This window comes from Hyperoodon ampullatus (assembly GCF_949752795.1).
Source record: "Hyperoodon ampullatus genome assembly, chromosome: 18".
In the NCBI taxonomy this organism is placed as follows: domain Eukaryota; kingdom Metazoa; phylum Chordata; class Mammalia; order Artiodactyla; family Ziphiidae; genus Hyperoodon; species Hyperoodon ampullatus.
Genome location: NC_136931.1, coordinates 57,618,240 through 57,641,547, shown reverse-complemented (window position 1 = coordinate 57,641,547; position 23,308 = coordinate 57,618,240). Strand labels below are relative to the sequence as shown.

Here is a 23,308-nt window from a genome sequence, read left to right as displayed (position 1 = left end):
GAAAGCCCATGTGCAGCAACAAAGACCCAATGCAGCCAAAAGTAAATAAATAAAATAAACTTATTAAAATAAAATAAAATAAAATGTGCAAAGACACACTTGAACAATACTAATAATAGTAGATGACTATTGATAGAGATTTTCAAAACCTGTAGAGATTACTAAGAACAACTTTATATTAATTAATTTGAAAATTGAGAATGATTTCTACAAATATAGATCACTAAAACTGAATTAAGAAGAATTAGAAATAAGAGAAACATAAATAACTTCAAAACTTTGAAATACTCAACAAGACTGATTGTTTTACAGGAAAATTTCCCACATTTGCAAGGTATTGGCAGTTCTCTTCATTTACAAACTTTTTTCACTACAGAAGATATGAAAATGTGTAATACTGCTATTCTATCCCTCATGTTAAGACATCAAAAAAAAAGCAGTTTGACTTCTGAAGTTTGATGCAAAATGGATCATTAAAATACACAGTGTGACTGAGCAGATGTTATTCTAGTAATATATGATGTTTTAATATATGTGGTATTACACAGCCTGCTGTGGTGTGAACAATGAGAACACTGACCTCTATTATGCCAATAGCTTCAGAGAAGCACTTGAAACATTTCAACACTCAGTTACATTTATAGAAATCTACAACACAACATTGTAAATCAACCATACTTCAATAAAATTTAAAATAAAGTAAAATAAAATAAACATACACCCAGCATATAGGATCAGGAGGAAAATTAATCTGATCTATAGTGTCCATCAACAATGAATATAGAACTTTATATTGATGGTCAAATGTTGAGAGAGTGTTATGGACTTATATACACCACCAAATGTAAAATAGCTAGCTAGTGGGAAGCAGCCGCATAGCACAGGGAGACCAGCTCGGTGCTTTGTGACCACCTAGAGGGATGGGATAGGGAGGGTGGGAGGGAGACGCAAGAGGGAGGGCATATGGGGATATATTTATATGTATAGTTGATTCACTTTCTTATACAGCAGAAACTAACACACCATTGTAAAGCAATTATACTCCAAAAAAGATGTTAAAAAAATGTTAACAAGCATTTCTGTTTAGGTCAGGAATAAATCTAGAATTGATCTCTGAATATCACTTCTACTCAAGAGTATAGTAGAATTTGTAGCCACTTACAGCCAGTAGGTCAGAAGCATGGGAGGCCTCGGACTTGTGATTGGCATCTGAAGTGGGGGTAGCGTTGTGCAACTGAGTCCTTAATTCTTTGGAGTCTGTACTTACTCCAAGTAGCTGGTATCAAAATTCAATTGTAGGACACACAGTTGGTGTCCGAAGAGCTGGAGAATTGCTTGGTGTGGGGAAAACCCCCATATGTTTGTTGTCAGAAGCGTTGTACCCTTTGATCATTGAGAGGCCCACGTACCGCCAAAAAAAGAAAAAAAAAGTGATCAGTGATCATTAAAAAAGATCTTACTGGACTTCCCTGGAGGTCCAGTGGTTAAGACTCCGCACTTCCATTGCAGGGGGCACGGGTTCAATCCCTGGTCAGGGAACTAAGATCCTGCATGCTGCACGGCACAGCAAAAAAAAAAAAATCAAATCAAAATGAATTAAATACTTAAGTGTCAGACCTGAAACTGTAAGACCCCTAGAAGAAAACAGGAGAAAAGCTTCTTGACAACAGCCTGTGGAATAATTTTTTTTATTTGACATCAAAGCTAATTAGACAAATGTGACCACATCAAACTAAAAAGTTTCTGCACAGCCAAAGAATCAATCAAGAGTGAAAAGGCAGGGACTTCCCTGGTGGCGCAGTGGTTAAGAATACACCTGCCAATGCAGGAGACACGGTTTCGAACCCTGGTCTGGGAAGATCCCACATATTGCGGAGCAACTAAGCCCGTGTGCCACAACTACTGAGCCTGTGTGCCACAACTACTGAAGCCCACACACCTAGAGCCCGTGCTCTGCAACAAGAGAAGCCACCACAATGAGAAGCCCGCACACTGCAACAAAGAGTAGCCCCCGCTCGCCGCAGCTAGAGAAAGCCTGTATGCAGCAATAAAGACCCAACGCAGCCAAATAAATAAAATAATTTATATATAAAAAAAAAGAGTGAAAAGGCAGGGAATTCCCTAGTGGTCCAGTGGCTAAGACTCCACATTCCTAATGCAGGGGGCCCAGGTTTGATACCTGGTCAGGGAACTAGATCCTGCATGCCACAACTAAAGATCCTGCATGCCACAACTAAGACAGGTACAGCCAAATAAATAAATAAATAAATATTTTAAAAAATAATAATAAAATAAAAAAAAGAGTGAAAAGGCAATCTACAGAATGGGAGAAAATATTTGCAAACCATATATTTGATAGGGAGTTAATATCCAAAATATGTAAGGAACTCATCTCAATAGCAAACCCCCCCAAATAATCCAATTAAAAAATGGGCAAAGGACCTAAACAGACATTTCTCAAAAGAAGACATACAAATGGTCAGCAGGTATATGAAAAGATACCCAACATCACTAATCAGGGAAAAGCAAATCAAAGCCACCATGCTATATCATTTCATACTTGTTAGAATGCTTATTATTTATTTTTTTAATAAATAAATTTATTTATATACTTATTTATTTATTTATTTTTGGCTGCATTGGGTCTTTGTTGTTGCACGCGGGCTTTCTGTAGTTTCAGAGAGCGGGGGCTACTCTTTGTTGTGGTGTGCGAGCTTCTCATTGTGGTGGCTTCTCTTGCTGCGGACCACAGGCTCTAGGCGCACGGGCTTCAATAGTTGTGGCTTGCAGGCTCTAGAGAGCAGGCTCAGTAGTTGTGGCGCATGGGCTTAGTTGCTCCATGGCATGTGGGATCTTCCCGGAACAGGGCTCGAACCCATGTCCCCTGCATTGGCAGGCGGATTCTTAACCACTGCACCACCAGGAAGTCCCTAAGATGATTCTTAAAGAGACAAATGATAACAAATGTTGCCAAGGATGTTTGAGAAAAGGGAACAGTGGTACAGGCACTACAGAAAACAGTATGGTGGGTTCTCCAAAAATTATAAATAGAACTACCATATGACCCAGCAATCCCACTGCTGGTAATATACCCAAAGGAAATAAAATCAGGATCTCATAGAAGTACCAGTACTCCTATGTTCACTGCAGCATTATTCACAATAATCAAAGTATAGAAACAACTTAAATGAGCATCAACACAAGAATGGATAAAGAAAATGTTTTATAAACATACAATGCAATCTTATTCAGTCTTAACAAAGAAGGAAATCCTGTTCAACAACATGGAGAGCTCTGGAGGACTCTATGCTAAGTGAAACAAGACTGATGGAGAAAAATACTGTATGATCTCACTTTTATGTGGAACCTAAGATAGTCAAACTCATAGAATCAGAGTAGCATGTTGGTTGCCAGGGGTTAGCGGAGAGGGAAATGGGGAGATGGTGTTCAAAGGGTACAAAGTTTCAGTTATACAAGATAAATAAGTACTGGAGATCTACAATATGACATACTACCTATAGCTAACAATACTGTACATGGTAGTACTCATGTTAAGTGTTCTTACCTCAAAAAAAGTGCCCCTCCCAAACTTATTGCTAGACTCAACTGGTGACACTAGGCAATTCTATCAAATGAGTGAAGAATAACAGTATTTGTATACAATTTCTTCCAGAAAATAGACCATGAATACTTTTTAACTCAATTTCTGAGACTACTATTACCACGGTAACAAAAATAAAAGCACTTGAAGAAAGCAATAACTACTAACTAAATCCCACATAAAAAAATATGCAGGGCCTCCCTGGTGGCGCAGTGGTTGAGAGTCCGCCTGCCGATGCAGGGGATACGGGTTCGTGCCCCGGTCTGGGAGGATCCCATATGCCGCGGAGCGGCTGGGCCCGTGAGCCATGGCCGCTGAGCCTGCGCATCCGGAGCCTGTGCTCCGCAACGGGAGAGGCCACAACAGTGAGAGGCCCGCGTACCGCAAAAAAAAAAAAAAAAAAAAAAAAAAAAAAATATGCAGGGGCTTCCCTGGTGGCGCAGTGGTTGAGAGTCCGCCTGTTGATGCGGGGGATGCGGGTTCGTGCCTCGGTCTGGGAGGATCCCACATGCCGCAGAGCGGCTGGGCCCGTGAGCCATGGCCGCTGAGCCTCCGCGACTGGAGCCTGTGCTCCGTGGCGGGAGAGGCCACAGCAGTGAGAGGCCAGCGTACTGCAAAAAAAAAAAAAAAAAAAAAAAAAGCAAAAATTCTTACAAAATATTAGTGATAGAAATTAGCAATATATAGAAAGAGGGACTGCCCTCGTGGTCCAGTGGCTAAGACTCCAAACTCCCAATTCAGGGGGCCCAGGTTTGATCCCTGGTCAGGGAACTAGATCCCACATGCTGCAACTAAAGATCCCGTGTGCCGCAACTAAGACCTGGTACAGCCAAATAAATAAATATTTAAAACAAACAAACAATATATAGAAAGAACTGTACACGATGACCAAAAGGGGTTCACTTGAGGGATGCAAGGCTGTTTTAACGTTTAAAAATCAACATAAATCACAGTAGCAACAGATTACAGTGGAAAAATCATAGCATCTTATCAACTGATGCAGAAGAAGCATTTGACAATATTCAACACTCAGTTTAAGCTTTCAGAGAACCAGGAATAGAGGGAAATTTCCTCAACTGAATAAAGAACACCTAAGAAAGCTTACCTTACAACATCATTCTTAATGGTGAAAGACTGAATGGTTCCCCCACAGAGACTGAGGATAAGACAAGTATGTCCGCTTTTACCACTGTTAGTCAACATGCAATTAGAAGTTACGGCCAATGAAATAAGGGAATAAAAGGAAATAGAAGTGATAAAGGTCAGAAAGAAGATATAATAGTGTATCCATCAGCAGGAGGTATCATTGTGGTGGTGGGTTGAACAATCACCTCCCGCCACCAAAGGACAGCCACATGCTCACCCCTGTAACCTTCAAGTGTTAAGGATCTTGAGATGAAAGATTACCCTGGATTATCCGATAAACATGGTATAATCAGAAGGGGTTGAATAAGAAGGATGCGGTCGGACTTGGCCACATAGAAGTTGCTAGTGTGGTGGAAGCAGGACGGAGATAAAAAGATATTAAGATGGTACCTGGCTGACTTTGACGATGGATGAAGTGGCAAAGCATATAAGCAGTCTGCAGAATTTGCAAGTGCAAGGAAATAAATTCCTCCCTGGAATGTCAGGGTTACAGTTCTGTTAACATACCCATTTTAGACGTCTGACCTGAACTGAAAGAGAATAAGTTTTATTGTTTTAATCCACCTAGTTTGTGGTAATTTCTTACCGCCTGATGAAATAAAATTTATATTTTAAGGCAAGACAAGAAAAAAATTAACATAAAATTCTCTGTTTGGGCCTCCTCCCTCCAGAGTGTGCAGTGTGCATCTGCATCACACATTAACCACAGATCCTCAAACGTGGGAGTGCCTGCCCACCAACCGGAAAGGTCAAATTTTTTTCCTTTCGACACTAGCAATTTAACTTCTTAAAAGAATAGCGTCCTTTCCCAACTCTGTAGGGGGTCATGGTGACTTGCTGCTCGCGTTGTTGTATGTACTCACCTGGACTACGTATCCTTGGTGAACTTTATGTAAAATATCAGTATGTCATTTTGATGCATGATCCTTTGTCTCAAAAATGTGTATGACTGTACCTTGAACTCTAACAGCTGGAACAGTTCTCAGAGCTTTCTGAGAATCTGCTTCCTGGATTATAGCCCTCAATTTGGCGTGCATAAAATTCCTTTTCTTCTTCTTCTTGATAGATAATTGAATTTTCGTCAACAAGCTGCATTAGGAAACTAATGAAATGATATATACAGACAAGTCCAAGTCATCTATGAATACCTCTAGAATAAGTGAGACTAGTAAATTCTAAGGATACAAGATCAACATTCAAAAATCTATTGTATTTCTATATAGTAGCAATTAACGCATGGAAACAAGTTAAAAATAACATGTCCGATTATTCAAAAAAGAAGTAGAAATGTGTTAATCAAACAAAACGTTGACAGGATTTTGATGCTGAAATCTATAAAATATTGGTGAAAGAAACCAAAGATCAGACAAATAAATAGACATACTACAGCCATTTATTGGAAGGCATAATATAGAAATGATGTCAAATGATCGCAAACTGATAGACAGGCTTAATGCATTGTCTATCAAGATATTTTGTAGGCACAAACAAGATTTTTCTAAAACTTATATGGAAAGGCAAAGGAACTAGAATAGCTAAAATATCTTAAGAAGAATAAATTGGTTGGAATCACTCATTCAATTCAAAACTTCTAATAAGATAAAAAGTAATCAAGACTGATATTTGTGGAGTGAGACATACAGAACGAGGGAACAAAACAGAGAACCCAGAAATAGCCCCACACAATTACTTGCAACTGAGTTTTGACAAAGGTACCAAGAAAACTGAATGAAGCAAGAATCTGAAAAAATTACACCATATCAACTGATCTTCCATACTAGGAAAAAAAAAAAAGAAAGAATCTCCACCAAAACTTCACACCTGTACAAATATTAGCTCAAACTTGGTCATAGCTTTAAACGTGAAATGTAAAACCATACTACTTTAAATTATAAGAGATTTAGAAAAGAAACCATAGGATAACATCCTCAGGATCTATCTATATATCTACCTAAGTTTTAACATATTTTGACTTTTAATTTTATTCTGCAGTATGCAATATTTCAGACTAAACTTGAGACTTAGTTATTCCTCATGTGAATGCTCTGATGTGGATTCTGTTGTGAAAAGTCTTGAAGAAATGTTAAATATTCATTACGTTTGTAAGGTTTCTTTCCATTATGCATTCTTTGGTGAATCCTGAGGGGACACTGTTGCTTAAAGGCCTTTCCACATTCAGTAAATTTCCCTGGTTTCTCTCAGGTATAAATCCTCTCATGACATCAAAGCCATGAATGTTTAATAAAAAGCCTTCCCACATTCATTACATTTGTAAGGCTGCTCCCCAGTAGGAATCTTGCGATGTTCTGTAGTTTTGATCTACAGATAAGAGCCTTTATACACACATTACATTCTTGTGGCTTCATCAATGATGTATATTCTGATGTCTAGTGAGTTGCGAAGTCTGTACAAGTCCTCTGTCCTATGTGTTACACTGATGTAATTTCTCTTTAGTGTGGACTCTCTGGTGTCAATCCATGCTTGAATTTGTGTTATTTTGCCACACTCGTTACATACATTGGTCAGGTTACTCTCTAGCGTGAATTCTCCGATGACTTACAAGGCTTGAGTTTTGAGTGAAGACCTTGCCACACTCACTGCATTGGTAAGGTTTCTCTCCAGTGTGAATTTTCTTATGTCTGTTGAAGTTTGAGCAATGAATAAAGGATTTGCCGCACTGATTACATTTGTAAGGTTTCTCTCCGGTATGAATCCGGCGATGACTAGGAAGGCTTGAACTCTGACTGAAGACCTTGCCACACTCATTACATTTGTAAGGTTTCTCTCTAGTATGGGTGACCTGATGATAATTAAGACTTGAATACACACCAAATGCTTTGCCGCACTCGTTGCATTTGTATGGCTTCTCCCCAGTATGAATTCTCCGATGACTTACGAGGCTTGAGTTTTGAGTGAAGACCTTCCCACACTCACTACATTTGTAGGGTTTCTCTCCAGTGTGCATGACCTGATGTCGAGTGAGGTGGGACCTCTGATTAAAGGCTTTGCCACATTTATTACATTTGTATGGTTTCTCTCCAGTATGAATCCTGCGATGATTAGTAAGGCTTGAACTCTGACTAAAGACTTTGCCACACTCATTACATTTGTAAGGTTTCTCTCTAGTATGGACAACCTGATGATAAATAAGACTTGAATACACACTAAAGGCTTTGTCACACTCGCCACACTGGTAGGGTTTCTCTCCGGTATGAGTTCTGCGATGACGTACAAGGTGTGAACTGTAACTGAAGCCCTTACCACATTCCTCACACTTGTGATGTTTCCCCCTTGTGTGGATTCTTTGATGTCTAGTGAGATGTGAGCTCTGATTAAAGGCTTTGCCACATACATTACATTTGTAAGGTTTCACACCTGTGTAGATTACCTGATGGTTAGTGAGATGTGAGCCGTGATTAACTGCTTTGTCATACTCATCACATTTGTAAGGTTTTTCCCTAATGTATGCTTTCTGGTCTTGTGTGAGTAATGAAGAATGCCAGAAATCATTCCCATATTCATTAAAAATGTTGGTTTGGACACTGGGAAGAATTCTCTGAAGTACTGAAAATGAGGAACCACTGTTGTTAGACTTCTCAACTTGATGATATGCATAAAATTGCCCTTCAGTTGGAAATATCTGCAGTTCGGCCAGATGTGACTGAAAGCTTAGTCCGAGCCTGTTTTCAATAGGCTTGTTTCCTTCATCTCTTCTACCATGTTGATCTCTTCTACCAGTAAGATTTTGTTTACAGGTGACAGGCACTCCTCTGTAATTTCTTTTGTCACTTCTCCACTGGTACTCAAAGTCATGCATATTTTTCTGGATTTCCCTATAGCCATAGTCCTCAGTCTCACAGCTTTCATGTCTTTCCAACAACACTGTTTGCAACATTTCCCCTGTATGACTGTTCTCTTTTGGTGCTGATTCCTTGATCACACATTTAAGAGAGGTATCTACAAGACATAAAGAATTGTATGTCTCCTATTAATTACAGTTTGGAAAGAAATATTTCATATTGAAGAACATAATATCATATCAGAAGTACTACATATTTTGAACAGTTAAGAAATGTTGCAACCATGATCTTCAGTTTTTAGGAACACAAAGGGAATGAGATTCTTTCATAAAGAAAGGGTGGGACTTCCCTGGTGGCACAGTGGTTAGGAAGCTGCCTGCCAATGCAGGGGACACGGTTCGATCCCTGGTCCGGGAAGATCCCACATGCCACAGAGCAACTAAGCCCATGCACCACAACTACTGAGCCTGAATTCTAGAGTCCGCGAGCCACAACTACTGAGCCCACGTGCCACAACTACTGAAGCCCGCGTGCCTAGAGCCCATGCTCCACAACAAGAGAAGCCGCCACAATGAGAAGCCCGCACACTGCAACGAAGAGTAGCCCCCGCTCACCGCAACTAGAGAAAGCCCACGTGCAGCAATGAAGACCCAACGCAGCCAAAAATGAATAAATTAGGGGAAAAAAAGAGAGAAAGGGTGATTACATGTATTTCAAATTAATTTTAGGGAAGCCTACTTTAAACAATCAATGGCTGAAACACCCATAGTGTACCCATGTTAGCCCTGAAAGAGGGGTATTTTTGTACCATGACCCCAAAGCACATACCACTTCACAGAAAACATATGGCGGTTTCAGATTTGAAGAGATAAAGATATTACACATATTTACTGCATATCGATTGTGCACCAATAAATGCTAAAGCACAGTACTCTAATGGTAAATAAGCCATAATTTTAACTAATGAGTAACATAAATAAATGGCAGTTTAGAAGTGGAAATGAAGTTTAATAAAACAATGTTATAAAAATACAGTAATTCTCTGAATACCAGTTATAAAAGTCATAGAACTATATTCACTCAGAATGGCCATTCTGCAACACTAACCAGTGATGTGAGTCAGTTATACTGCATAATACCCACTGAAAAGCCATCATCTATAAATCATAATGAAAATTAGCAAACAGTGATAAAACATGATGGAAAAGAATGTATATATGTGTAGGTATGACTCAGTCACTCTGCTGGACAGCAGTAATTAACACAACATTGTAAATCAACTATACTTCAATTAAAAAAAAGAAAATTAGTAAATAAAACATTCTAGTAAGCTATGATGAAACCAGGGTATAAATAATAAGTAACTGCAATTATACGAAACTATTGTTTGTGAAATTCTCAACAAATCCTTCTGAAGAAAAAAAAAAGCAAGGGCTTCTGTTCCAGAACCAACACAAAACGGGAACCGAAATTTACCTTAAGACCACTGACTTTTTGAAAGAGAAAGACAAATACCATGTGATATCACTCATATATGGAATCTAAAATATGGTACATGGGACTTCCCTGGCGGTCCAGTGGTTAGGACTCTGTGCTTTCACTGCTGAGGGTGAGGGTTCAATCCCTGGTGGAGGAACTAAGATCCTGCAAGCCACACGGCAAAAAAAAAAAAAAAAAAAAAAAAAAAAAAAAAAAAGGCACAAATGAAACAGAAACAGACTCACAGACATAGAGAACAGACATGTGGTTGCCAAGAGGGAGGGTGAGCGGGGGAGATATGGATTGGGAGTTTGGGATTAGCAGATGCAAACTACTATATACAGAATGAATAGACAACAAAGTCCTACTGTACAGCACAGGGAACTATATTCAATATTGTGTGATAAATCATAATGGAAAAGAATATAAAAAAGGATGTATACATAGGTATAACTGAATCACTTTGCTGTACAGTAGAAATTAACACAACACTGTAAATCAACTATACTTCAATTTTTTTTTTTTTTTTGGCCAAGCGGCTTGCGAGATCTTAGTTCCCCGACCAGGGATTGAAACTGGGCCCTCAGCATTGAGAGTGCAGAGTCCTAACCACTGGACCTTCAGGGAATTCCCAACTATACTTCAATTTTTAAAAAGTTTTTTTAAAAAGACACTCTTAAGAAAATGAAAACACCAGCTACAGACTAGGGGAAAGTATTTGCACGATAGATATCTCATCATGGACTTGTGTCCAGGTTATACAAAGAACTCTCAAAACTAAGAAAACAAACAATGTGTTTTGAAAAATAAGCAAGGGAACTATATTCAATAACCTGGGGTAAACCATAATGGAAAACAATGTGAAAAAGAATGTATATGTATATATATAACTGAATCACTCTGCTGAACAGCAGAAATTAACACATTGTAAATCAAGTACACTTCAATTAAAAAAAAAGAGAATAAAAAAAAATTAAAAAGCGTAGAGGCTAGGGAGTAACGGGCATGTGGGCAGTGTGTGTACTTGCCAACCTGTGGGAAGATAAATGCATTCGGACACTTAAAAGTGACTTAGGAAAAAAGAGAAAATGACTTAGCAAGTAGCATAATATTGTCCCATTCTTAACTATAGGACATGGGGCAAAAAGGAAGAGATCTAAAAGGAAGGGAGTGCAGGGACTTCCCTGGTGGTCCAGTGGGTAAGACTCTGCGCTCCCAGTGCAGGGGTCCTGGGTTCAATCCCTGGTCAGGGAACTAGATACCGCATGCATGCTGCAAGTAAGGAGCCCGCATGCCGCAACTAAGACCCGGCGCAGTCATCAATCAGTCAATCAATGGGAGGAAGTACAATGATGAGGGAAGAAACCAGGTCTAGAAACACAGAGTAGAATAACTGCTGCCTGGGGCTGGGGGTTATGGAAATGGGGAGAGGTTGATAAAAGGGCACAATTTCCGTCACAAGATGAATGAGGTCTGAAAATTTCACGTAAAACTTGATGACTATAGTGGATAAAAGTATAAAACTAAAATGTGCTATGAGAGTAGAACTTAAGTGTTCTCCCCAAGAAAAAAAAAAAAGTATGTGAGGTAACTTATGTTAATTAACTTGATGGGAATCCTTTCACAATGTACATGTGTATCAAATCATCGCGTTGTACACTTTAAATATATTACAATTTTATTTGACAACTATATCTCAATAAAGCTAAACAAACAATTTCAAAAATTCACCCACTGATTGTGTCCTAAACGCACAGAGCGTAGTATAATATGCAGACATCTAGCTCTCTTCCAAGAGCTACTGAATCAAAAGCACAGGGGTAGAAAAGAGGGAACTGGATATTTTAAGTTTGCCATAAGATTTTATGCATATTTAAGCTCTGGAATCACCCTTGATCATGAAATGGGAAGATCATACAAAGAAAGGACAAGTTCAAAGTCCTCATGCTACATTATGAAGCTTTTCATTTCTGAGTCAACAGGGCTTTGATCTCAGGCAGGCAATGTAGGGGTTCCCAAGAGGTACACAAGGGAAAATGCAAAGATACCCAAGGACAGGTCCCGACTGCTGGAGGGAAGTTATCCTTACCCAGGGAGATCAGGTTCCTGTAGGTCTCCAACATCACGTCCCTGTACAAGGCCCTCTGAGCAGGGTCCAGGCATTCCCACTCCTCCTGAGTGAATTCGATGGCCACATCCTTGAATGTCAACTGTGCCTGAAATGAAAACACATTTCACTAACAGGCCATGAGGAGAGTCCTTATTTTCACACAAAATGAGAAGAGGAGAGAGAGGGGAAAGGATCGATTAGACTGAAGTGAGTATTGTTACAGATCCACTTATGGTATTTTTGAGCAAGTTACGTGTCCCTAATTTTGGTTTATTATACTTTTCCATAAGAGGTTATGATAGCCTCTAAATCAGTGTGGACTTCCCATTTTTGTGGACAATACAAGAAACACACACACACAATCAACACAGGATTATCTGAATAGAAATGTGAGATATGCTCCACACACCAAGTTATATTCAATGTCTAGAGGAACAAGAGCAGGAATGACGTCTTCAAAGATGACAATGTCTATAGTGGCTGTAAAGAAACTGTGATGACAGCAACAGTAATCTCAAAAAGTGTTTGAACACTTCTCATGTGCTACGCATTCCTCTAAGTGCTTTGCATGTACTAACTCGTATAATAACGTAATACCAAATTAAAAAATATCTGACCCAGCGATCCCACTACTGGGCATATACCCTGAGAAAACCATAACTCAGAAGGACACAGGCACCCCAATGTTCACAGCAGCACTATTTACAATGGCCAGGACATGGAAGCAACCTAAATGTCCATCAAGAGAGGAATGGATAAAGAAGATGTGGTACATATATACAATGGGATATTACTCAGCCATAAAAAGGAATGAAATTGGATCACTTGTAGAGACATGGATGGACCTAGAGACTGTCATACAGCGTGAAGTAAGTCAGAAAGAGAAAAACAAGTATCATATATTAATGTATATATGTGGAATCTAGAACAATGGTATAGATGATCTTATTTGCAAAGCAGAAATAGAGACACAGACGTAGAAAACAAATGTATGGATACCGAGGGGGAAAAGCGGGGGAGTGGGAGGAATTGGGAGATTGGGATTAACACATATACACTATTGATACTACGTATAAAATAGAGAACTAGTGAGAACCTACTGTAGAGCACAGGAAACTCTACTTAGTGCACTGTGGTGACCGAAATGGGAAAGAAATCCAAGAAAGAGGGGATATATGTATACGTATAGCTGATTCACTTTGCTGTACAGTAGAAACTAACACAACATTGTAAATCAACTATACTCCAATAAAAATTAATTTAAAAAATTTTAAAAAAAGTTTGAAAAGAATCTAAAGAAGAGTGGATACGTGTATAACCGATTCACTTTTCTGCACACCTGAAAGTAACACAACATTGTAAATCAACTATATTCCAATAAAATTAAAATATTAAACTAAATAAATAAACAAAACAGAAAGAGACTCACAGACATAGAAAACAAACTTATGGTTACCAAAGGGGAAAGGCGGGGGTGGGGTGGGGATAAATGAGGAGTTTGGGATCAACATACACACATACACACACTACTGCATATACAACAGATAACCAACAAGGACCTACTGTACAGCACAGGGAACTTTACCCAACAGTCTGTAATAACCCACATGGGAAAAGAATCTGAAAAAGAATTGATATATGTATATGTATAACTGATTCACTTTGCTGCACACCTGAAACTAACACAACACTGTAAATCAACTATACTCCAATAAAAATTATTTTTAAAATATATAAATAAGTAAAATTTTAAAAAACACAATAAAAAGATCTGGTGGGTGGGGGAGGGATAAATTGGGAGTGTGGGATTGACAATACACACAGTGCTATGTTTAAAATAGATAACCAGGGACTGCCCTGGTGGCGCAGTGGTTGAGAATCCGCCTGCCAATGCAGGGGACACGGGTTCAAGCCCTGGTCTGGGAAGATCCCACATGCCACGGAGCAACTAAGCCTGTGCGCCACAACTACTGAGCCTGCGCCCTAGAGCCCACGAGCCACAACTACTGAGCCCGCACGCCTAGAGCCTGTGCTCCGCAACAAGAGAGGCCACCACAATGAGAAGCCCACGCACCAAAACGAAGAGTAGCCCCCGCTCCCTGCAACTAGAGAAAGCCCATGCGCAGCAACAAAGACCCAACGCAGCCAAAAATAAATAAATAAATACATAAATTTAAAAAAATAAAAAATAAAATAAAATAGATAACCAACAAGAACCTACTGTATAGCACAAGCGACCCTGCCCAATACTCTGTAATCACCTAAATGGGAAAAGAATTTGAAAAAGAACAGATACCTGTGTATGTATAACTGAATCACTTTGTTGTACACCTGAAACTAACACAACATTGTTAATCAACTATACTCCAATATAAAATTTAAAACAATTTTTTTTAATTAAAAAAAAAAAAAAGATCTGGTCCCATCCATCTTAAGGCAGAGACAGCTGTATCACCGACATTCTAAGAAATTTGCCTCAGGTCAAACTGCTAAAGATGGTAGAACAAACATATAAACCCAGGTGTTTAGATTCTGAATTTAAATGTAAAGAATTTAAGTCATATAAAAGCATCAAAGGTACACTGACAAAGGGTTCCCTGAGGAAACCTGAAACAAGTTCAAGGCTAACAACCTAGAACTACATAAAATGTCATCATGCAGACATGCACACACACGCACATACATGTTACTCTTTTTATAACTATTTAACTCATTAATGTCATAGTGTAGAAAAAATTTAACGCAATGAAAAATACATATGATGTAATTTCAACAACTAAATAATATATAACTTTTTATTTATTTATTTATTTATTTATTTATGTATAATTTTTTTGGCCGCACCACGCAGCTTGTGGGATCTTAGTTCTCCAACCAGGGATTGAACCTGTGCCCCCTGCAGTGGAAGCGTGGAGTCTTAACCACTGGACCACCAGGGAATTCCCATACCTAACTTATTTAGAAATAATGATATGTATTTTATAAGAACCATGGGCTTGAGCATCCATGCACTCATACACACACATATACACACTTAAATTTACTGAAATAAGAGTTGTCTCTTGATGACCACAATGGAGCTTCTTCAAGTTCCACATCACTGGGTCCTCATGAGACAGAATCTAAGTGGAGATGACAGGCTCTGAGGGAAGGACCCGGGTGACTGTGACTGTACAAGTGTCAGGCAGGACACTTCAGAGTCAGACAAGATCAGTGAGTCCAAAGAAGGGCATTTCAGGAAGGACAGAGAAATCAACTGAGAAAATGACTTTACCTGAGAAAGAGCCATTCCTGACTCCTGCTTCTTTCCTCTCCCTCCTCTTCAGGGCTTCTTCCTCAGGCAATGAGTCTTTCAAGTCGACCTTGAAAGTGGAAAAGATGTTGTTTAATGCTCAGAATCAACACACCCCCTTCCTGAGTCACAGCCACACACACAGGGAAGCCCTCAGCATGTGGGACAGACAGTCCTCTGCTGCCCCCTGTCCCAGGAGGGGCTCAGGACAGTAACTCCCACAAGAGACCAACACAGGAGTTTCCTCACACTTTCTTCAGATCTCGCTCCCCTCCTGGCGAGGCCCTCACGTACCCAGCAGCAGCGGGCACCTCAGCTGGACCCGACGATCCCCTGCAGGTCACAGACCAGCCCCGATCCATCCCCACGCAGAGCAGAGTCCCCTTGCCTCTCCCAAGGGCTCATCTCAGCCTCAGAAAGGGAAGATCCAGAGCCCTGGTGCTCAGTGCAGGACACAGATCAGAGTCCTTTGGGGGCACCTTAAAACATTTCTGGGGCTATGCCCCACCCAACTAAATTGGACGAGACTCTTTGATGGGGGGAGGGGTACAAAACATCTGCAAAATGCCTCATCCGTCTAATGTGAAGCCGGGAGGCAAGCTGGGCCCGTCTCCCACCTTCTTTCTGTCTCTTTTCGACCCGTGGTGAACTGCTGTCACCAGGACTCAGCCAGTGGAAGGAGAAGCAGAAGGAAACGTGCAGAGCGGGAGTCATGGACCAGACGTGGGGGTGAGGGTGTGGCTGGCAGGTTAAATGGGAGGGGGGTGGTCAGAGAAAGCTCCACTCAGACGCTGACATCAGACCACAGACCTGGGGGAGGAAGCGTGTTTGCCACCTGCGTCTCCTGAGTCCGATAGTTCTAGGCACAGAGACACCCCCGTGAGGGCCCTGACAGTACAAACTTCATCCCTGGAGAGGGAAAGAGGGCTGGGTGGCTGCAGCAGGGTGAGGAGGAGGCGGGCGGGACGGGAGGTCAGAGAGGCACCGGGGGAAGCTGAGGAGGAAGGGCCTTGGTCTCCAAGCATTTTTCTCCCATCTCTCAAAAGAATTTTAGAAATTATGTATTGTTTCTCTCACTTTAAGTAAACATCTAATATTTCTTTTACCTTATACATTAAAACACTTACAAATAATGTAATGCATACTTCAAATCATGCCGAGATATTCACAGGGTCGCCCTTAACTGAGATGTGGAGGACGGCAGGCGGAACAGGGTTGGGGGAAGTCAAGACCAGTTCCGGACAAATTAAGGTGGAGATTCCTGTTAGACGTCCCCAGCAGAGATGTCGAGGAGACAGCGGGACACAGGATTGACAGTTTAAGGCAGAAGTCTGGATGGGGAGGATAAACTGTGAGACACGTAGGTGGTGTTGAAAGCCATATGATGAGATGATGAGGAAAGGCAGCGGGTACAGACAGAGAAGAGGTGCCAGGACTCAGCCTTGGGATGCACCCACATTCAGAGACCAGGGATTCAGCAGAGGGAACTAAGAAGTGAACAGGGAGGGGAGAAGAAAATAAAACAAATAGGTAGATAGGCTTATAAAGGTTAGTGAGACGTCCTCAAAACCATGGAAAGAAAGTGTTTCAAGGAAGAGGGAGTGAGGACCTGTGCCACCTGCTGCTGACAGGAAAAGCAAATGTGCACAGGAAGTTAAATACTGGATTTAGAAACGAGGTCATACACTGTTGGTGGGAATGTAAACTGGTGCAGCTACTGTAGAAAACAGTACGGAGGTTCCTCAAAAACTAAAAACAGAGTTGTCATATGATCCAGCAATCCCACTTCTGGGCATATATCCAGACAAAACTACAAGTCAAAAAGATCATGCACCCCTATGTTTACAGCAGTATTATTCACAGTAATCAAGACATGAAAACAACCTAAGTGTTCACTGACAGATGAATGGATAAAGAAGATGTGGTGTGTACACACACACACACACACACACACACACAATGGAATACTACTCAGCCATAAAAAAAGAATGAAATAATGCCATTTGCAGTAACAGGGATGGATCTAGAGATTATCATGTTGACTGAAGTAAGTCAGAGAAAGACAACATATGATATCACTTATATGTGGAATCTAAAATATGACACAAGGGGCTTCCCTGGTGGGGCAGTGGTTAAGAATCCACCTGCCAATGCAGGGGACATGGGTTCGATCCCTGGTCCGGGAAGATCCCACATGCCGTGGAGCAAATAAGCCCGTGCACCACAGCTACCGAGCCTGTGCTCTAGAGCCGGCGAGCCACAACAACAGAGCCCGCGCGCCTAGAGCCCGTGCTCTGCAACAAGAGAAGCCACCACAATGAGAAGCCCGTGCACTGTGACGAAGAGTAGCCCCCCCTCACCGCAACCAGAGAAAGCCCGCGCGCAGCAACAAACACCAACGCAGCCAAAAATAAATTAAATAAATAAATAATTTATAAATAAATAAAATATGGCACAAACTTATATACAAAACAGAAACAGAATCATGGACATGGAGAGCAGACTGGTGACTGCCAAGGGGAACTATATTCAATATCCTGTATTAAACCATAACAGAAAAGAACATGAAAAAGTATATTATATATATACACACACACATATATATAAATGAATCACTTTGCTCCACAGCAGAAATTAACACATTGTAAATCAACTACACTTCAATAAAATAAATTAAAAAAAAAAAAGAAACGAGGAGGTCATCAGCGACTCTGAAAAAGAAAGTGTCAGTGACATGGAGGATGTGAAAGCTTAATTGGATGAGGTTCAAGTGAAGAACTGAAGAATATACACAAGTTTTTAGGGCCTTGTGCTCTGAAATGGAGCACAGAAAAGGGGTACTTACTAGAGAGGGAAATGTAGTTAATAGAGAATGTCTTGTTTTAAAGATGGAAGAAAGGAGTGAATAAAAAATTTGGGGAGGGTGTTTAAGATGGACAATACCACCATTACAAATGACCAAAACATTGGGGTTAACGTGTGCACACTACTATGTCTAAAATAGATAACCAACAAGGACGTACTGTTGTACTTGTACAACATAGTGAATAGAGTTATTCTTTTCTATGACAGAAAAGAATCTGAAAGTGAATATATATATATATATATATGAATAACTGAATCACTTTGCTGTACACCTGAAACTAACACAACATTGTAAATCAACTATACATCAATTAAAAAACACAAACAAAAAACAATACAAAAACGACAACAACAAACGACCAAAACGATTGCTGAGGTAGGCAAATTGAAGACGCAGTGGAGGAAGGATGCCATACTGTCTGGAGACTGAGTGGGGCTGGCAACTGGGGCACAACTGCCAGGTCAGACACACACCAAGTGCTACTTGTACGCCCTCTGGCGTGGCCTTCATTCTGGGGGACTGATCAGCCTTCCTCACAAGTGAGCGGGGAGCGGACCAGGAGCAGGGGAGGATGGGGGTCAAGCTGAGAGTCCTTCCCTCAAATCACTCTCCTCCCTCTCAAAAGGTGGCAAAGGCAAGTTCCGCCAGGATCGCAGCGAGCTGACCCACAGGTGGCTGCCACCGGAGGAGAGGAGACGCACGTTAGCAAAGAAAGAGGCGACCCTCGGCGGAAAGAGAAGAGGCCTCCTGGCTGCCCAGACTCCTCAACGGAGGAAGGATCCTGGTGTGTAAATTCTCACTTTGCTATGACATTGGCTTAAGTGGTCACAGCCCCCAATCCAAGGGTCTTGGGATTGTGCAAACGGAGGGTTGAAGAGCAGGAAGTGTGTGTAGCTGAACAGAACATTAGAGAGGAAGGTGGAAGGCCTGAAGGGAGGGGACACAGGAGAGGCACCAATAGACAAACCATGTTTCCCATCTCAGGTCACTCACCTGCGGAAGCATCACCTTCCGCTGTTCTAGAGAAGAGAGCAGAGAGAGAGGGAGAAGGGTGTGCTGGGGGCAACTGTGCTGGTGGGAAAGAAGATACCCTTTCTCTGAATATGAACCCACCAGCTCACCCTGTCCTATACTAGTCACTGCTGAAGAGAGGGTCCCCCAGTGAGGATGCACAGAGCTTCCCCTTCTCCAATTCCCGAGTCTCCCTGCCACCATCAGGGCTGTTGCCCCCGAAAGCCAGCATTCCCCATCCTCTCCCCAGCTGCCTACCCAGGACCTCGTGCTCCTGCTCGCTGAAGATATATCCTTGTTGCAAAGTGAGTTTGGAACATCTGGCCTCTCTGCTCCCCCAGGTGCACTGTGACTTTGCGTGGGTGGGTGGGTGGTGGTATGTGTGACCAGTAGAGAGTAATCCCCACTGGCCTAGCAGCAAGGAAGCTAGGCTGTATCTTTTCAAGGAGAGTGTGACCTAGCCGTAGAGATTCTCATACTAAGTGAAGTAAAGCCAGACAGAGAAAGACAAATATCATACCGGTTATATGCGGAATCTAAAAAAAAAGAAATCGATTATATGTGGAATCTAAAAAACAAAAAAGAAAAATATATGTATGAACTGATTTACAAAACAAATAGACCCACACAGAAAACAAACTTATGGTTACTGAAGGGGAAAGGAGGGGGGAGGGATAAATTAGGAGTTTGGGATTAAAATATTCACTACTGCGTATAAAACAGACGCCCAATAAGGACCCACTATATAGTACAGGGCACTATACTCTATATTTTGTAGTAACCTATAAGGGAAAAGAATCTGAAAAAGTATATATATATATATATATCCTATGTATATACGTATAAAACTGAATCACTGTGCTGTACACCTGAAATTAACACAACTATAAATCAACTACAGTTCCAAAAAGAAAAAAACAAAAAGAGTCCCAAGGATGAGCCTTTCTGCTGCAGGTGTTTCGCTGGGGTGTCATTGCCCTCTGATTTTTCACAGACCTTTCCCTACCTCATGGCCCCCTTGTAAGCTCTCTGACAGTGTTTTGCCTACCCACTCCCAGTAAGTTCTCCCTAATGAAAACCATCTGCCAGTTGAGCTGTTCCCCTTCTGGAATCAGATGATCTTACAAACTCCCATGGGGTCTCACAGCCTCCCCAGATACTCCGTGATGAACCCCGCTCCCGCTATGAAATCCCACAAGCCCCAATAACTCATGAATTCACAACGAAATAACACATAGAGAGACACCCAAGGACCTACCGAAACAAGACATCATGTTTTCATTCATGGTGACTCCATCCCAAACACTGGCACGACCAAAATCTACCAGAGAAAAAGAGATGTCTACAAGGGTGCACATGCCCCACTGAGACGCCAGCATCTTTCAGAAACACTCCGAATTCTCACGTGAGTCTTCCAAAATGCGTGTGAAACCTTTTAGCCTTGCGACTCAAAATAACCCCAGATACCAAAGGTACCCCCCAAATACACTCTGAGACGTTCCCTATAAATCCTCTGGTTTGGGCAGTGATTCCTGCAAACCGCACGGAAGTCACCGTGTGGAGTGGGTGCTGGGGGGTGCCTGCTAGATCCCGCCCCTCAGGACCAAGGCACCCATCCTCCTGCACCCACAGCTCCCTATGGACTCAGCTCAGGCCCTGGTTGTAACGTTGCAGGATATCGTTTCTCTCGGCCGAATTGCACTTCCGTCATTCCTCAAGTGTGCCCGTGAGTTTCCCCCTTAAACCCACATATGCAAATCTCAGTCTTGGCATCTGTGTCCCGGGGAACCTGACCTAAGACAGTGGCACCCCAAAACGCAGCCCCGTAACTACCCGTTAACCCATTTCCACGCGCTCTTCGCAGATCTTAGACTCCCTTGCCAACGCTTCCACACACCCCTTTAATCCCACAAACACACTTGGGACAGGTGCACACACTATACATTGGGCTTATCTAGAGGCCCGCTCTAGCTTCCACGGCCCTTCTGGAGACGCCTATGGGCTCCCCTCTGCTTCCCCCCTTTTCTACTCCGCCTCCACACGAGCAAACTGGACTGAAAGTCACAGGGACCTCTGGGCACAGACAGTGCAGTACTGCATGCAAACTGCAAACAGAAGGACACTAGGCCTTCAGTATGGAGGCCAAGAAGTGAGCCCTGTTGGGAACACCTGCCCGCAACCGGGGACAACACGCATTCCGGTTTAAAAACAGTTGAGGGAATTCCCTGGTGGTCCAGTGGTTAGGGCTCCGAGCTCTCACTGCTGAGGGCCCGAATTCGATGCCTGGTCGGTCGGGAACTAAGATCCCACAAGCCGAGGGGTGTGACCGAAAAAAAAAAGAAAAACAAACCCACAGCTGAAAATTGGCTGTAGTGAGCTCAGTGAGGACGTCACAGGGAGAGAGAGAAGCCCCAGATCTCTTCGAAGAGGCTACCGTTGTCTCGTCTTCTCCCACTCACAGCAACTTACAAGAGTCCCCACCTCTTAGGTGGGTGCCTCTTTCATGCCCCCTTAGGTTCCTGACCTTCTCCCCACCCTTGTTGAAGGGAAACTAGGGTCCCTGACTCTGAGAAGGGGACCTGGTGGAAGGCAAAGCTCCTGCCCAAGATGGTAACTGGTCCCTGGTGACACGCACAGTCTGGAAGACCTGGGGGTTAAAGTCAGACAATGACACAGCAGGCCGAACGTGGGGACACCTCAGCACACTGGGGGAGGACACCAGGTACTCAGGGATTTGCTCCTTTTTGAGTAAAATAAGGAACCACAGGTGGTTTAGATTAACTGGTGCTGAAATTTCCAGAAGCCAAATGGCACCCATCCTCATCCCTGCCTCTTGATCTATGCTGAGGAGTACTCAGCCCAACCCCAATGTAAGAGGCGGCAGCTGTTCTGTAAGCAAGTTAGTCTCTGTGTTCTCCAATGGAGGGGAACTGGGAATGACTGAAAATAATCAACAGAGAAGAGCATTTCTGATATGAGTGACTGATCTGGAGACAATAAAACCAGCGTTAACGTGACAGATATTGACTGGTGAAGGGAACCTTACATGAATGGCCTAGAGGGGTGGCGACACATCTCTAAGCCTAGACCTAAAGGAGGAGAAAGGGCCAGAGCCAGGACGATTTAGGGTAAGAGCAGGGACTTAAGACAGAAAAGGTTTTGGTGTCTGGGACCAGAGAAACAGCAAATGTGACCGGGGCAGAGTGAACCATGAGAACAGGGTCAGCTCCCAGGATGAGGCTGGGGACACTGGTAGGGCCCTGAGGATGACACAGGGCTGAGTAGCCACAGGGAGGAGTCGGGATTTCGTGCTGATGAGGAGGAGACCTAATGGAGGGTTCAATGCCAGGTAGTGGCATGATTTACCTACAGACTTACCCCTGATAACTCTAAGGCAGGGATAAGCCCTCTAAAGATGGTCTCGCTGTCTGAGCCCATGCCCCTGCTTCCAACCTTCCCCCTTCCGCCCTCGTTTTGGAGGATTAGGACCCATTAAAAAAATTCTCATGGCAACTAGGCACTCCATCCAATGACTGCCACATGCAGACACACACTGAATCTTACTAACCATTTCAGGGGTTGGTATCACTCGATTCAGAGTTGCTGCTTTAGCCCATCATCTCCTCGTTGAGGTGGGCTCACTGGGCCCCGGAGAGGGGGTCATTTCATCAAGTTACCCTGAGAAGGTCTGAGCTGAGTGAGCAGAACCAGACGGAACTGAATTCTGAAAAGGTGGCCCGGAGAGGCTAGTGGGCAGAGTTTAGCCTTATCGATCTCCCTTAAAAATTCCAGGACTGAGCTTCCCTGGTGGCGCAGTGGTTGAGAATCTGCCTGCCAATGCAGGGGACACGGGTTCGAGCCCCGGTCTGGGAAGATCCCACATGCCGCGGAGCAACTGGGCCCGTGAGCCACAACTGCTGAGCCTGCGCGTCTAGAGCCTGTGCTCCGCAACAGTGAGAGGCCCGCGCACCGCGATGAAGAGTGGCCCCTGCTCGCTGCAACT

At 42.5% G+C, this 23,308-nt stretch overlaps 1 long non-coding RNA gene across 1 annotated transcript in view; it reads right to left on the bottom strand.

Annotated features, from left to right (window-relative positions):
* Positions 1-15,462, bottom strand: part of LOC307065872 — a 71,136-nt gene extending 55,674 nt beyond the window's left edge. Inside the window, exons 1-2 of the long non-coding RNA XR_013811350.1 lie at positions 15,411-15,462; positions 12,116-12,242 (exon numbers count right to left, since the gene is read on the bottom strand). This is a non-coding gene — a long non-coding RNA (uncharacterized lncRNA). The remainder of the gene's footprint in view (positions 1-12,115; positions 12,243-15,410) is intronic.
* Between the last annotated feature and the right edge of the window lie 7,846 nt (positions 15,463-23,308).